Source organism: Silene latifolia, chromosome 11 (assembly GCF_048544455.1).
Source record: "Silene latifolia isolate original U9 population chromosome 11, ASM4854445v1, whole genome shotgun sequence".
In the NCBI taxonomy this organism is placed as follows: Eukaryota; Viridiplantae; Streptophyta; class Magnoliopsida; order Caryophyllales; family Caryophyllaceae; genus Silene; species Silene latifolia.
Window position 1 is genome coordinate 91,585,921 of NC_133536.1, and position 14,796 is coordinate 91,600,716.

General features: G+C 35.5%; 1 long non-coding RNA gene across 3 annotated transcripts; it reads right to left on the reverse strand.

Moving 5' to 3' along the window:
* Window positions 1-514: 514 nt before the first annotated feature.
* Window positions 515-10,031, reverse strand: LOC141611814 (uncharacterized). 3 transcript variants are annotated; one of them, XR_012528770.1, is made up of 4 exons: window positions 10,012-10,031; window positions 8,452-8,538; window positions 2,297-2,383; window positions 515-823 (listed from the first exon to the last, which is right to left on the reverse strand). It is a non-coding gene; the product is annotated as an uncharacterized LOC141611814 (long non-coding RNA). The 3 variants fall into 3 exon arrangements; XR_012528771.1 differs by lacking the exons at window positions 8,452-8,538; window positions 10,012-10,031 and adding exons at window positions 3,703-3,763; window positions 3,859-3,969; XR_012528772.1 differs by lacking the exons at window positions 8,452-8,538; window positions 10,012-10,031 and adding an exon at window positions 3,859-3,878.
* Between the last annotated feature and the right edge of the window lie 4,765 nt (window positions 10,032-14,796).

Genomic DNA, 14,796 nt, shown 5'->3' on the forward strand with positions numbered 1-14,796 from the left:
TTTATATTATTTAATTAAGCCCATTGACCCGCCTTGACCCCGACTCACCTCTGACTGTCATTGACCACCCCGTTGACCCCCCAAAAACGTGTTTAACCGAGATTTTTATTGGTTTATTGTTGTTGTTGTTATGTGACCGTCTTAAGATGGAATTTTAACCCATCTTTTGTGACTATCTTGAGCTGACCTTGGGTGGATTTTGTCGAGGGTGGAGTGGGCGTCGTAGTGGTGGTAATGGGTGGTGTTAGGTGGTTGAAAATAGGTGTCAAAGAAGGCTATACGGGTTGGGTGTTTGTTGATGTTGTCGTGGTTGTTGTTGCTATTGCGGCCGTATATTGTGGTGGTGGGTGGGCTCTGTTGGTGGCGACTATGGGTGTGGGGTCAAGACATGACCACCGTGGTGGTGGTGGCACACGGTGGTGGCTGTTTTGGTGGGTTTTGGGTGGTGTTGGTTGTGACACCCTTAAATCTAGCCTTAAATAATTACGTAAATTCTACAGAAAAACTGGTAGGATATGTTTGTAATTGGTTCAACTAGCCAAAAACCTGTAATTTCAAAAATTTTCTAAACCAATCACAACATTTCCAACATTCCCAAGAGGCGGGTGCCAAAACCTGCAATGCTAACGAACTACTTTACATGCCATAGCTAACGATAAGAAAATGTAATGATACAAACCCAAAATAGAAAAGGGAGACATATGTCCCTAAAATGTATGTGACATAAAAAGGGTTTAAGGTCACAATGAAATAAAACCAGTCTAGGTCCCAAGGTTACTTTGCTCGCTAGCTCGTCCATGTACCCCATATATGCATCACCTACCTGTCATTCGCATTTTATACAAATACGAAAGCCACAGTCAGTGGGGAGTAACTCCGAGTTCTCCCAGCCACGAAATGTCGTAATTAATATAACACGTAAACATAAGAATATGAATACGAATCACACACTGCCTTAGCATATAGATGCTAAGGCAATCGTGCTTATCATGTGAACAACAATATAACAACACATAGTCTTAGCATGCGAAAACTAGACCGACTCATACTACACTATCATGTGAATCACATAACATCCAGGAATCCAAACTCTATCAACCATAGCCGGCTTGCATCTCACCTTCTATGATTCATAGAATCACCATACAAGAAAGGGCAATATATCAAAGACAGGCATAAGTTCTTAGTCCCGTCAATAGTCACTTTGTAACTCAAGTCTATACCACGAGGTAGGGAAGGTAATCGAACCGGTATCTTGGCTCTCGTGTTACTATTAAGAAAACATGGCCAAGAGACAACACAACCCTAGCCTAAAATCTGCCTTGAGACCTAGACATGCGGATACACACCACCGCACCCAAGACTCACAACTTTTTTTTAAAACAAAGTGAAGTGAGTACCCTAAGGACACCACCGAAGGGTCGGCTAGTACTTAAGCTGACCCCATACTATCAAAATTAGTACCTGAGGTCATGCCCCAACTTGGATAAACATCCACTAGTCAGGAACACAAAGGCTATCAAGCAGTGAACATATACTCGTCAGAGACTATAAAGACCTATCTATGATGAAGGCCGAAATACTCACCTAGGACCTAGTCACGGCTAGTCCCAAACTTGAATATTTTAGCCCACACCACCCAAAACTCACCACATAAGTCAAGTAAGACACCCACTTAACCTTAAGAGGGCAAAAAGTCCTACTTACCAACATAAATTCTAACATTCTATCATGTGAAAGCTATATAAATGTCTATTTACAGCATACAATCCCAACAGTTCCTCAATAAGAATTCAATACTAATTTCCAATCCTAGCAATTATAACAATATAAAAGGCTTTAGGGGAAACTAGGGCCATTACTACAAAATAAGAAGCTATTTAAATTCAACTAACTAAATAAGAAACTATTTAAATTCAACTAATTACACATGTGAAATAGAGATATAATAAATGGCCTAAAACAAGAAAAAGGCCGATTATCTAATTCATTCAAAATTTCATCCAACCGAATTTTTACCCGCAACCCCAGCCCTGCGACAGGTACGGGTTAAATTGCGGCTGACCAATCACACAATTGACTGACATCGAATCAGTCAAAGGGACCAAGGCTCAGTTTTCGGCACAATCAACAAAACATTACAATTATCACCATAAAATTCATTTGAGCCTATTAATTACAATTTCATTTTGTAAACGATCCTAACATTATTCATTCATCTAAACACTTATCAAACAACAAGCACACATTAACTACTAATGTGACATTAATTCGTCGAGTAACTCGGAATAGTTACCTTACGCTAGCAAAGAGACAAGTAAAAACTTGAGAAAGCTTCTAAAACCCCAAAATTACTCTTCATCTTCAACCACAAATGAGTCACCTAAAATAATTATGTGAAAGGACGATATTAATGAATTATCGTTATATATAAAATATGAGACGGTTATTTAAATAGTTAAGTATTGAGATTCTAGAATTATAAAACATGAAATGGGGATATATAAATGAACAATGCTTTAACGGGTTGCATTTTATAAAACACGAGACGGGAATTAATAATATTTTATATAAACTAAACTAGTGCCCCACGATTTATAGATACGGCTCAAAAGCTATTATGGCAACCTCAAACTCGGCCTAACCACCAACTACACATGGCCTCAAACTCGTGACTTTGCTAGGCCACTGCCTAGGCCACGGCCAGGCCACTGCTAAGCTACAGCCAGGCCACTGCCAGGCCACGGCTAGGCTACAGCCAGGCCACAGCTAGGCCAAAACAAGCTGCGAACGACCACCCAAAACAGGCTGCTAAAGCAGGCCGTGACAGCCCCAATGCAGGCCATGAGCAGCCCCCACACGACCACTATTCGACTGCCCACCACCACCATTCACACCCCCCCAAAAACAGTACAAAAACAGGCCCGAAACAGCCCATGAATACTCGCAGAGAACAGCCTAATTTGAGACCAATTTAAGACGGATTTTTGAGCATGAAAAAGATGGAAATTCTCTCATATAAACAACCCAATTCATACATGTATATAAACTTGAGATGAAGGCTAACAAATTAGCTCAATTTGACACCCAAAATATTTAACACTAGTAATATATTTTACTATTAGTCACACCATAGTTTATAAAACAAGGTGAACTTAAGTTAAACTAAAATTTGTAAAAGCAATACCACTTAACAAAAAACATGCGCCCAACACAACTACTAAGTACTACTCCAAACAATTTAGTCATAAAACAATATTTTAGTAGTTCCAAAACAACATACATTTAATTAACTCAGAAAAATTCATAAGATTATCCCCTTCATTGACCATAACTCAATCGGTCAAGATTACCCACACTCCAAAACAAGTTTTTTGTATTTTCAACAATATAAAATTTATAATTTTGCATAAACTAAATACATGCAACAATTAATAAGTCAATATAATCAATATGAAATTTTATAAAAAGTAAAAATTGTTAATTTACCCACTTAAACTACCAAATTCAGACACACATTTCACCATGGAGCTAAAGTGTAAACTTTCTTCAAAAATTAATAAGTAAATCTAGTATAAGACCGTCACATGCTACAATAATATGGAAATTTCATAAAGAATGAAACTTTAACACAAGTAAGCATCCAATATACAAACTAGCATACAAAAACGACTTAGTAACGAATAATCCTATCACCGTTACCTTAAACTCTCGAATTCCCGAGTAAAAACGTCCAAAGCACGAGCCTTTCTTCAGATTTCAACTAAAAAGGAGGAAAAACGAATTAATTAAGACAAGAAATCGAGTTGTCATTTAAGACGGTATTTTCGAACTTCTACAAAATAGAAGATTTCTTACCTTAAAAGAACGAGGAAGGAATGAGGAAGCTAAAGGTGTAAAAATTATTAAATTTGGTTGAGAAATGGGACGGGATCTGGGGTTTTAAGGTCGGGATGAAAATGAATGGTGATGGAGCTGTGTTTGTTGTTGTTGTTGGTAAAACGAAAAGGAAAAAAAAAAAAAAAGAAAGGGAAAGGGAAAGTGAAGGGGTGGGACGGGTAGGTTAGATAATAATAATAATAATAATAATAATAATACACCAGCTAGCTTGCTAGCTTCTAATTATACGTACGTTTCTTCATCGTTAAGTAATTTCGCTCGTTTTTAAAACCGCCTCGAGTTAATAAAATCGGTTTTTAGTAAAAGTTTCAGAAATAAAACGGAATTAACAATAAATAAATTTAATGAGTGAAAATAAAATAAACTCAGCTAGTTAACGTAAATAATACAAAATTAGCTCGAATCGGAATTATTAGCGATTTTTACGAAACTAACGGATATTAATAAAAATTGCTAATTTAGTGAAATAAGCTCAAAATAGCTAATTGGACGGTTTTGTTCCCAAAATCCATCTCGGGTTTACTTAAAACAACCTTCATAAGGACTCGTAAAGAAACGGAAATTATTAAATAAATAAACCCGAACTAACTTCAATAAATTCGAATTAACTTTAAATAAACTTATTAATAATTATTAAATTTAACGTAACGAATTATAATGAAATTAATTAATTAGCTGAGAAAATAAATATATAAATTGTTAACCAACGAAATTAAATATAAAGTAGCAATTAAAAGAATTTTATCCAACTTATTAAAATACGGGGTGTTACAATCACCCCATCTTTTAAAAAGTTTCGTCCTCGAAACTTGAAAGTATAAATGGAAGGTTATGAAAATAAAACTGAAATTGGAATCGGTAACCAAACCATTTTAAAGGTTATTTATCGTAAGAATCAAAATTCTTTCAAAAGTTTCAACTAAAATTTTCCGACAGAACCAGACTCTCATCAGAGGAACGGAAGTGTTCTCGTTACGTATTCAAGAACATCTCATTCCAAATCAAAAATAAGGTCAAAAGGCAAATCATTATATAAATCAAAAATTAAAATACCTTCAAAAACATTAATGAAGAGTTTTCAAAAATATAAGTCTCATTCATGGAACGGAATTGCTCTTGTCGTGCACACAAGAACGCTAACTTTTCCAAGTCAGAGACAGATTTAAAACAAATACTATTCGCCGACAAGCGTAGAACAAGTTATCAAACGTTTCCAATAACTAGTTCTAACATCCGATCAACGTTAAAATCAAAATAAGGGAAAGGTAATCTCCTCAAATGTTCTTTTGCAAAAAGCCAAAGTAGAAATAAAGGTTTCACCTTTAAACTAAAAGGGGAGTTAAATTTCTGAAATATAATATTAAACTTTGACAGAGGCATCATAATAGATCAAAGTGAATAGAAATTGGATAAAAATTACAAAAATCTCAGGTTTAGCAACTCCAAACCATGATAAAGAAGTCTATACTCAAAGAACAATTAGAGAATTAAATCGAATTTTCATTTTCCAAATCTTTACAAATAGGGAAAATTTTGTAATAGTAACATAAATTTTTAACAACGAACCAAAAATAGTAGTTTGAAATATTTAGAAATTGTGTGAAATGAAAAGTAAGTTAGACATCATAGATACAAGTATGCTAAGAGGGTTCAAGCTTAACCAACAAAAGAGGTATGATGAACTTCCTAGGGATAAGATCAAGTCAAATTTACAAGGATGTCAAAGATAGAGTTTCACAATATACGAGTGTCAAACTTAAAGGAGGAGCAAGATGAAGCGAGGAAAGGAGGTATGAACGGTAACGCTTATGATCGAGGAGAAAGGGAATTTAGACAACAAGGAAACTTAAGCAACATGTCAGGGTGTGAGACTAAAAGAGTCGAATCATAAAGATAACTAGTTAACAACCAGTAAGAAATATTAGAATTAGGGAGGTATTCAAGACCAGGAAATAACGAGTAAACTTTTATACTTAAGAATCAAATCCAACCAAGGTTAACACCCCACAAGAAAGAGTGCTATCAAATGGCGTTAAGGGATGATTAGCAAGGGTGAAAGGACAAGTTAGGAGGATACAAATGTAACTTCCTAAGAAGAATAGAGAGTTTAGAAGAAGGATAGGCACCAAGAGATTAAGAATAAGGCGAGATACACAAAGAACGAGAAACATCTTCAAGAAAGTAGAAGCATTCTTCAAAGGTTGAACAAATCTTCAATCTTCAGCATTAGGCACCAAATCTTGATCTTCGTAAAATATAAGTGTCCTTTCAATGGAACGGAGATACTCTTGGCGATCACTCAAGAACATCAATATTCCAATTCAAAGACATAAAAATACATTTTTACACCAACAAATGATAAAACTAATTATCAGACGTCTCCAATAACAAGCTTTAACACTAATTGACGTTAAAACCAGTGAAAAACATTAAAATATTTTCAAAACCTTTAGTTCCAAATTTTTTTATAATAAGGGTAATAACTCCATTAGCTATAGATAAGCTCACGGTCATTGATCCAAGAACGCAACAATTATTAAATGACAATCAACAAACATGTTAGTACCTAACAAAGAACAAACACAAAGAGACTACAACATAAGATCCTAAATCTACCCATCCTACCCGTCTCTCAAGTTTATTATTTTAAGGTCAAGTTATTTATAGTGGGGTGCACAAACGTGCGTCGGAAGCAAATATGCTCTGATACCAACTGTGACACCCTTAAATCTAGCCTTAAATAATTACGTAAATTCTACAGAAAAACTGGTAGGATATGTTTGTAATTGGTTCAACTAGCCAAAAACCTGTAATTTCAAAAATTTTCTAAACCAATCACAACATTTCCAACATTCCCAAGAGGCGGGTGCCAAAACCTGCAATGCTAACGAACTACTTTACATGCCATAGCTAACGATAAGAAAATGTAATGATACAAACCCAAAATAGAAAAGGGAGACATATGTCCCTAAAATGTATGTGACATAAAAAGGGTTTAAGGTCACAATGAAATAAAACCAGTCTAGGTCCCAAGGTTACTTTGCTCGCTAGCTCGTCCATGTACCCCATATATGCATCACCTACCTGTCATTCGCATTTTATACAAATACGAAAGCCACAGTCAGTGGGGAGTAACTCCGAGTTCTCCCAGCCACGAAATGTCGTAATTAATATAACACGTAAACATAAGAATATGAATACGAATCACACACTGCCTTAGCATATAGATGCTAAGGCAATCGTGCTTATCATGTGAACAACAATATAACAACACATAGTCTTAGCATGCGAAAACTAGACCGACTCATACTACACTATCATGTGAATCACATAACATCCAGGAATCCAAACTCTATCAACCATAGCCGGCTTGCATCTCACCTTCTATGATTCATAGAATCACCATACAAGAAAGGGCAATATATCAAAGACAGGCATAAGTTCTTAGTCCCGTCAATAGTCACTTTGTAACTCAAGTCTATACCACGAGGTAGGGAAGGTAATCGAACCGGTATCTTGGCTCAGCGGTTACTATTAAGAAAACATGGCCAAGAGACAACACAACCCTAGCCTAAAATCTGCGCAGACCTAGACATGCGGATACACACCACCGCACCCAAGACTCACAACTTTTTTTTAAAACAAAGTGAAGTGAGTACCCTAAGGACACCACCGAAGGGTCGGCTAGTACTTAAGTCGACCCCATACTATCAAAATTAGTACCGAGGTCATGCCCCAACTTGGATAAACATCCACTAGTCAGAACACAAAGGCTATCAAGCGGTGAACATATACTCGTCGGAGACTATAAAGACCTATCTATGACGAAGGCCGAAATACTCACCTAGGACCTAGTCACGCTAGTCCCACTTGAATATTTTAGCCCACACCACCCAAAACTCACCACATAAGTCAAGTAAGACACCCACTTAACCTTAAGAGGGCAAAAAGTCCTACTTACCAACATAAATTCTAACATTCTATCATGTGAAAGCTATATAAATGTCTATTTACAAAGATACAATCCCAACAGTTCCTCAATAAGAATTCAATACTAATTTCCAATCCTAGCAATTATAACAATATAAAAGGCTTTAGGGGAAACTAGGGCCATTACTACAAAATAAGAAGCTATTTAAATTCAACTAACTAAATAAGAAACTATTTAAATTCAACTAATTACACATGTGAAATAGAGATATAATAAATGGCCTAAAACAAGAAAAAGGCCGATTATCTAATTCATTCAAAATTTCATCCAACCGAATTTTTACCCGCAACCCCTGACCCGCGCGGCAGTGCAGGTTAAATTGCGGCCGACCAATCACACAATTGATCGACATCGAATCGGTCAAAGGGACCAAGGCTCGATTTCAAGACAATCAACAAAACATTACAATTATCACCATAAAATTCATTTGAGCCTATTAATTACAATTTCATTTTGTAAACGATCCTAACATTATTCATTCATCTAAACACTTATCAAACAACAAGCACACATTAACTACTAATGTGACATTAATTCGTCGAGTAACTCGGAATAGTTACCTTACGCTAGCAAAGAGACAAGTAAAAACTTGAGAAAGCTTCTAAAACCCCAAAATTACTCTTCATCTTCAACCACAAATGAGTCACCTAAAATAATTATGTGAAAGGACGATATTAATGAATTATCGTTATATATAAAATATGAGACGGTTATTTAAATAGTTAAGTATTGAGATTCTAGAATTATAAAACATGAAATGGGGATATATAAATGAACAATGCTTTAACGGGTTGCATTTTATAAAACACGAGACGGGAATTAATAATATTTTATATAAACTAAACTAGTGCCCCACGATTTATAGATACGGCTCAAAAGCTATTATGGCAACCTCAAACTCGGCCTAACCACCAACTACACATGGCCTCAAACTCGTGACTTTGCTAGGCCACTGCCTAGGCCACGGCCAGGCCATCGTGCTAAGCTACGGCCAAAGCATCACAGGCCACGGCTAGGCTACGCAAGGCCACAAGCTAGGCCAAAACAAGCGCGAACGACCACCCAAAAACAGCTGCTAAAGCAGGCCGTGACTGCCCCAATGCAGGCCATGAGCAGCCCCCACACGACCACTATTCGACTGCCCACCACCACCATTCACACCCCCAAAAACAGTACAAAAACAGGCCCGAAACAGCCCATGAATACTCGCAGAGAACAGCCTAATTTGAGACCAATTTAAGACGGATTTTTGAGCATGAAAAAGATGGAAATTCTCTCATATAAACAACCCAATTCATACATGTATATAAACTTGAGATGAAGGCTAACAAATTAGCTCAATTTGACACCCAAAATATTTAACACTAGTAATATATTTTACTATTAGTCACACCATAGTTTATAAAACAAGGTGAACTTAAGTTAAACTAAAATTTGTAAAAGCAATACCACTTAACAAAAAACATGCGCCCAACACAACTACTAAGTACTACTCCAAACAATTTAGTCATAAAACAATATTTTAGTAGTTCCAAAACAACATACATTTAATTAACTCAGAAAAATTCATAAGATTATCCCCTTCATTGACCATAACTCAATCGGTCAAGATTACCCACACTCCAAAACAAGTTTTTTGTATTTTCAACAATATAAAATTTATAATTTTGCATAAACTAAATACATGCAACAATTAATAAGTCAATATAATCAATATGAAATTTTATAAAAAGTAAAAATTGTTAATTTACCCACTTAAACTACCAAATTCAGACACACATTTCACCATGGAGCTAAAGTGTAAACTTTCTTCAAAAATTAATAAGTAAATCTAGTATAAGACCGTCACATGCTACAATAATATGGAAATTTCATAAAGAATGAAACTTTAACACAAGTAAGCATCCAATATACAAACTAGCATACAAAAACGACTTAGTAACGAATAATCCTATCACCGTTACCTTAAACTCTCGAATTCCCGAGTAAAAACGTCCAAAGCACGAGCCTTTCTTCAGATTTCAACTAAAAAGGAGGAAAAACGAATTAATTAAGACAAGAAATCGAGTTGTCATTTAAGACGGTATTTTCGAACTTCTACAAAATAGAAGATTTCTTACCTTAAAAGAACGAGGAAGGAATGAGGAAGCTAAAGGTGTAAAAATTATTAAATTTGGTTGAGAAATGGGACGGGATCTGGGGTTTTAAGGTCGGGATGAAAATGAATGGTGATGGAGCTGTGTTTGTTGTTGTTGTTGGTAAAACGAAAAGGGAAAAAAAAAAGAAAGGGAAAGGGAAAGTGAAGGGGGTGGGACGGGTAGGTTAGATAATAATAATAATAATAATAATAATAATACACCAGCTAGCTTGCTAGCTTCTAATTATACGTACGTTTCTTCATCGTTAAGTAATTTCGCTCGTTTTTAAAACCGCCTCGAGTTAATAAAATCGGTTTTTAGTAAAAGTTTCAGAAATAAAACGGAATTAACAATAAATAAATTTAATGAGTGAAAATAAAATAAACTCAGCTAGTTAACGTAAATAATACAAAATTAGCTCGAATCGGAATTATTAGCGATTTTTACGAAACTAACGGATATTAATAAAAATTGCTAATTTAGTGAAATAAGCTCAAAATAGCTAATTGGACGGTTTTGTTCCCAAAATCCATCTCGGGTTTACTTAAAACAACCTTCATAAGGACTCGTAAAGAAACGGAAATTATTAAATAAATAAACCCGAACTAACTTCAATAAATTCGAATTAACTTTAAATAAACTTATTAATAATTATTAAATTTAACGTAACGAATTATAATGAAATTAATTAATTAGCTGAGAAAATAAATATATAAATTGTTAACCAACGAAATTAAATATAAAGTAGCAATTAAAAGAATTTTATCCAACTTATTAAAATACGGGGTGTTACATTGGTTGTGTGTATGTAGTGTTTGGTTGGGCTGTTTTGGTTAATTTCTACTGCTACTGGTTATTGCCGTGGTGGTTGCACTACTACAGATACAGGCTATAACAACGGTCAAAAACCGTTATTATATAAAAAAGCGGACGTTGTTAAAGCGTCCGTTGTAAAAGGTTTTAACAACGGTTGGTTTACTTAAGGAAACCGTTGTTAAAACTATTAACCACGGTTTTATGTATAAAAACCCGTTGTGGAAAGTGTGACACAATTTTGGGGGGAAAGTTATAACAACGGGTTTTAATATACAAAACCGTTGTTATAACTAAAGACAACGGGTTGTTATAAAATAACCGTTGTTGTTTGTTCTTAAAAAATAAAAAAAAATTAAATTAAATATTACTAGATGCATGCATAATTACGGCTACTGTTAGAATTCGATGCATGCATTATTACCGACATCCTTTGTACATATGAACGGATAATATGGAATGAGAAGGGTTAGTAATAGGATTTGAAGCAGCATTATTGAGAGATATGATGATGATTATGGCACAACTTCCTAACATATATATTAATTAAAAAGCAATTAACTCAACCCACACATTGCTTAGTATAAATACATTGCATATCTCAACTAACATTTCCATTATCTCATATATTCATCTCCAAACTCTAACTGTTAAAACAAACTCTACTTAATCTTTCAAATCAAACTCAAAAACTCTAAGAAAATGAATGATTTCATCCTAAAGACTCTTACCATGATCGAGAACAACAACAACTTCATCCGCCGGTTCCTCCATATTGAGGAAAGTTTCAGGAGCTACCTTGCGGAAGCTCGATCCGCACTGAAGCACGCCAAGGAAGATGGCTTGACGGAGCAAAGAGCAGCGATTGCGGCTATATGACGATATAGCAACTCGCTGAACGGAACCTCCAAATAGCCAAGGAGGAGAGGATGGATACGATAGAGCACAATAAGATCCTCCATGAAAATATAAGAATTGCATTTTTACATATGTAATTTTTTTTTTTTTAATTTATGTATTTATAAATATATATATATATATATATATTAATTATGTTTATCTTACTTCTTCATCTTGCTTCTTCATTGTTTTAGTAACTAATTATGCGAACAATACTTAAACAAATAACATAATGGTCGATAAAAACACATATATGCAAAAGAAATAAATAGAAAAAGAAAATAATGACGATGAAACTAACAGTGACGGCGAGATTTACCTGATAAATACAGAACGTAATAGACGATGAAATCACAGTGACGGCGAGAAGATAAAGCGACGATGAGAAAGAGAGAAATAGAGAAAGAGAGAAAGAGAGTGTGTATGTGTTTTGTGTTTGTTTTGTCTGTTTGTGTTTGTGTTTGTGTTTGTGTATTAAGGGTTGTGTTTTGTGGCGCAGCATGAGACTTGTTTGTGTGGTTTATAGTATGGAAGGTATTGACAACGGTTATTAAACAACAACCGTTGTGAAATATGTTTTAACAACGGTTGTAAAAAACACCCGTTGTCAAATATGTTTTAACAACGGGTTTCAAAAGTAACCGTTGTGATTACTTTTCACTAACATTGCGCCAATTTTGCGCCAAATTATTAACAACGGTTCCGCATGTGTGACCCGTTGTTAAAAATAATAACAACGGTTTTTATAACCATACCTGTTGTAATTGATTTTAGTAAAATTCGCGCCATACATTCTACAACGTCTATTGTGATTTTCGTGAATAATCGTTGTTAAAGGGGCGTTGTAGTTGCCTAAATTTGTAGTAGTGTTGCTGATTGTGGGCGTGAGTGAGGGCTGGAGTGAGGGTGGTCCATGGTGGAGAGGGTGGTAGTGTTGGCCGCGGTCAAGGAGTGGTGTTTGGTGGTTGTTTCGTGCGGACAAGCACACAGTTCAACAGTGTGTTTGTGTGAGTGGTTGTGAATTTTTTCATGGAACTCGAGACGGGTTTTTAATTAGTGTATAACGGGTGTGAGTGAGTCGGGATTTATTTATTAAATAATGGGTATGAGTCGGTTTGTGAATTTAATTATATTAAATTATATTAAATTATATAATTATAATTGAATTACATTAGTTAGTAATTAAATGTATTTAGCTATTTTATTTAGGTTACGGTTTTGTGGAAGATTATTATTATTGGATTGCTTACGTAGTATGCTAAAAGGTAGGTTTATCCTACTCAGTTTCAATATTGTGTTTATTTGCTAAATGAGTCATTTGTTATCAATTCCATTGAATGAGTCGGTAATTGGCATGTTATATGGTATATTGCATTTATTGTGTTGTCTTGTATGTCGGAGGACATGGAGGTTTGATTGGTAACTTGTTGTATGGAGACAGAAGGCAGTTGGGAGACCGTCTTCCCCTTGAGTCGCCTCTTGGAGCTTCCCACTCTAAGAGGGATATGCATATTAATGGCTTGAGTTACGGAGGGACTCGTGTGGTTGAGACACGACGTCTGACAGGGGCTCCAGTTGGCTTCCGGGCCCAGTATGTCTGAGCAAGTCCCGGTATCTGTTTGTGGTTGTTGGTATATCTGGGCGTGTCCCGGTACCACTGTGGTTGTCGGTATGTCTCGGCGTGTCCTGGTACCATGGTGGTGGTTATTTGATAGCGTGTCACTCATATCATAGTCATGTTGCATATTCACACACTTGTGTTGTGTCACACTTTATTTATTGAAACTTACATTTGTGTGTCTGTGTAATTGTCACCTATTTCCGGGGTGGCCTATGTCAGTCTATATGATATTTTCGATTATATGGGGAGCAGGTTAAGTACAGGCTTTGCTTGTTGACGTGAACGGGATTTGGGCCGCGCCTTGGACTCAGAGTCGAGTAGTGTAGCATGGATGACATAGTCATAAACGAGTTGTATTTCATTTATTCATTAGTTTATGTTTGTAATAACTAAACTTGTTATCTATTTAATGAAGTTTCTTAATTGTAATTCCGATTTCACTGCCTCGGAAAACCGAGACGGTAACATTTCCAAATTACCTTTGCCGGGTAAGAAGGGGATGTTACAATAGAAGAGAGACTTATATGGCTATGTGAGGTTCGTTTTATTATTCATTAAAATTGCCTCAATATGCACATCAACACTTCTACATTATCAAGGAATGAGCGCCATACTTATGCGTTTTGACATGACATACCACGTAAGGAGACCTACTCACCATACCCACACGGGGCTGGTTTTGATGGACCGGCCATATGGAGGCTATAACCTCACATTTGAGTAGCTAATTGGGTACTTGGTCAAGTCTAAACTCGATTAAGTCACACAAGGGGGGGGGGGGGGGGGGGAGGTTGGGCCATTACTTGTAAGAATTATACATATTCTCCCTTTTTTTAACCAAAATTGTCAAGCTTGCAAGTTATCAAGAGGGGAAAGGCAGGGTCACAACAAGTATCGTTATGGATGGCGTTTCTATTTTCCACTTTTAAACCTATGACAAAATATTTAAAAACGATATGCAAATGTCAAGTATGCACCCTAATTAAACAAATATATAAAACTATATATGCAACTACTCTAAACGCAAACAAGTTCTAAACATAACATCGCATCAATCAACACACATTTGAAAGTTCCAAAAAGGAACATCCTCATCAACGAAATTCCGTCCTCCTCCATATATATGAATACAAAAGAAAAAGGAACAGTAAAGGAGAAAAAGGTCGGAAAGTGTATACCAAGCGGTCTTCTAGTCTCGCCTTGTTTAAAATGCTCCGCGCCTGCCTATGCCATTGGTTAGAAATATATATATATATATATATATATATATATATATATATATATATATATATATATATATATATACAAAGCAATATTTTTGAAAATTTTCAATTTTTTGGTCTTTTTGAAATTTTTCTCAAATTTACAAGTATATATAAATATTTACAAATATTCACAAGGTGCATATTTCCCTCCCCACACTTAAGATTCAC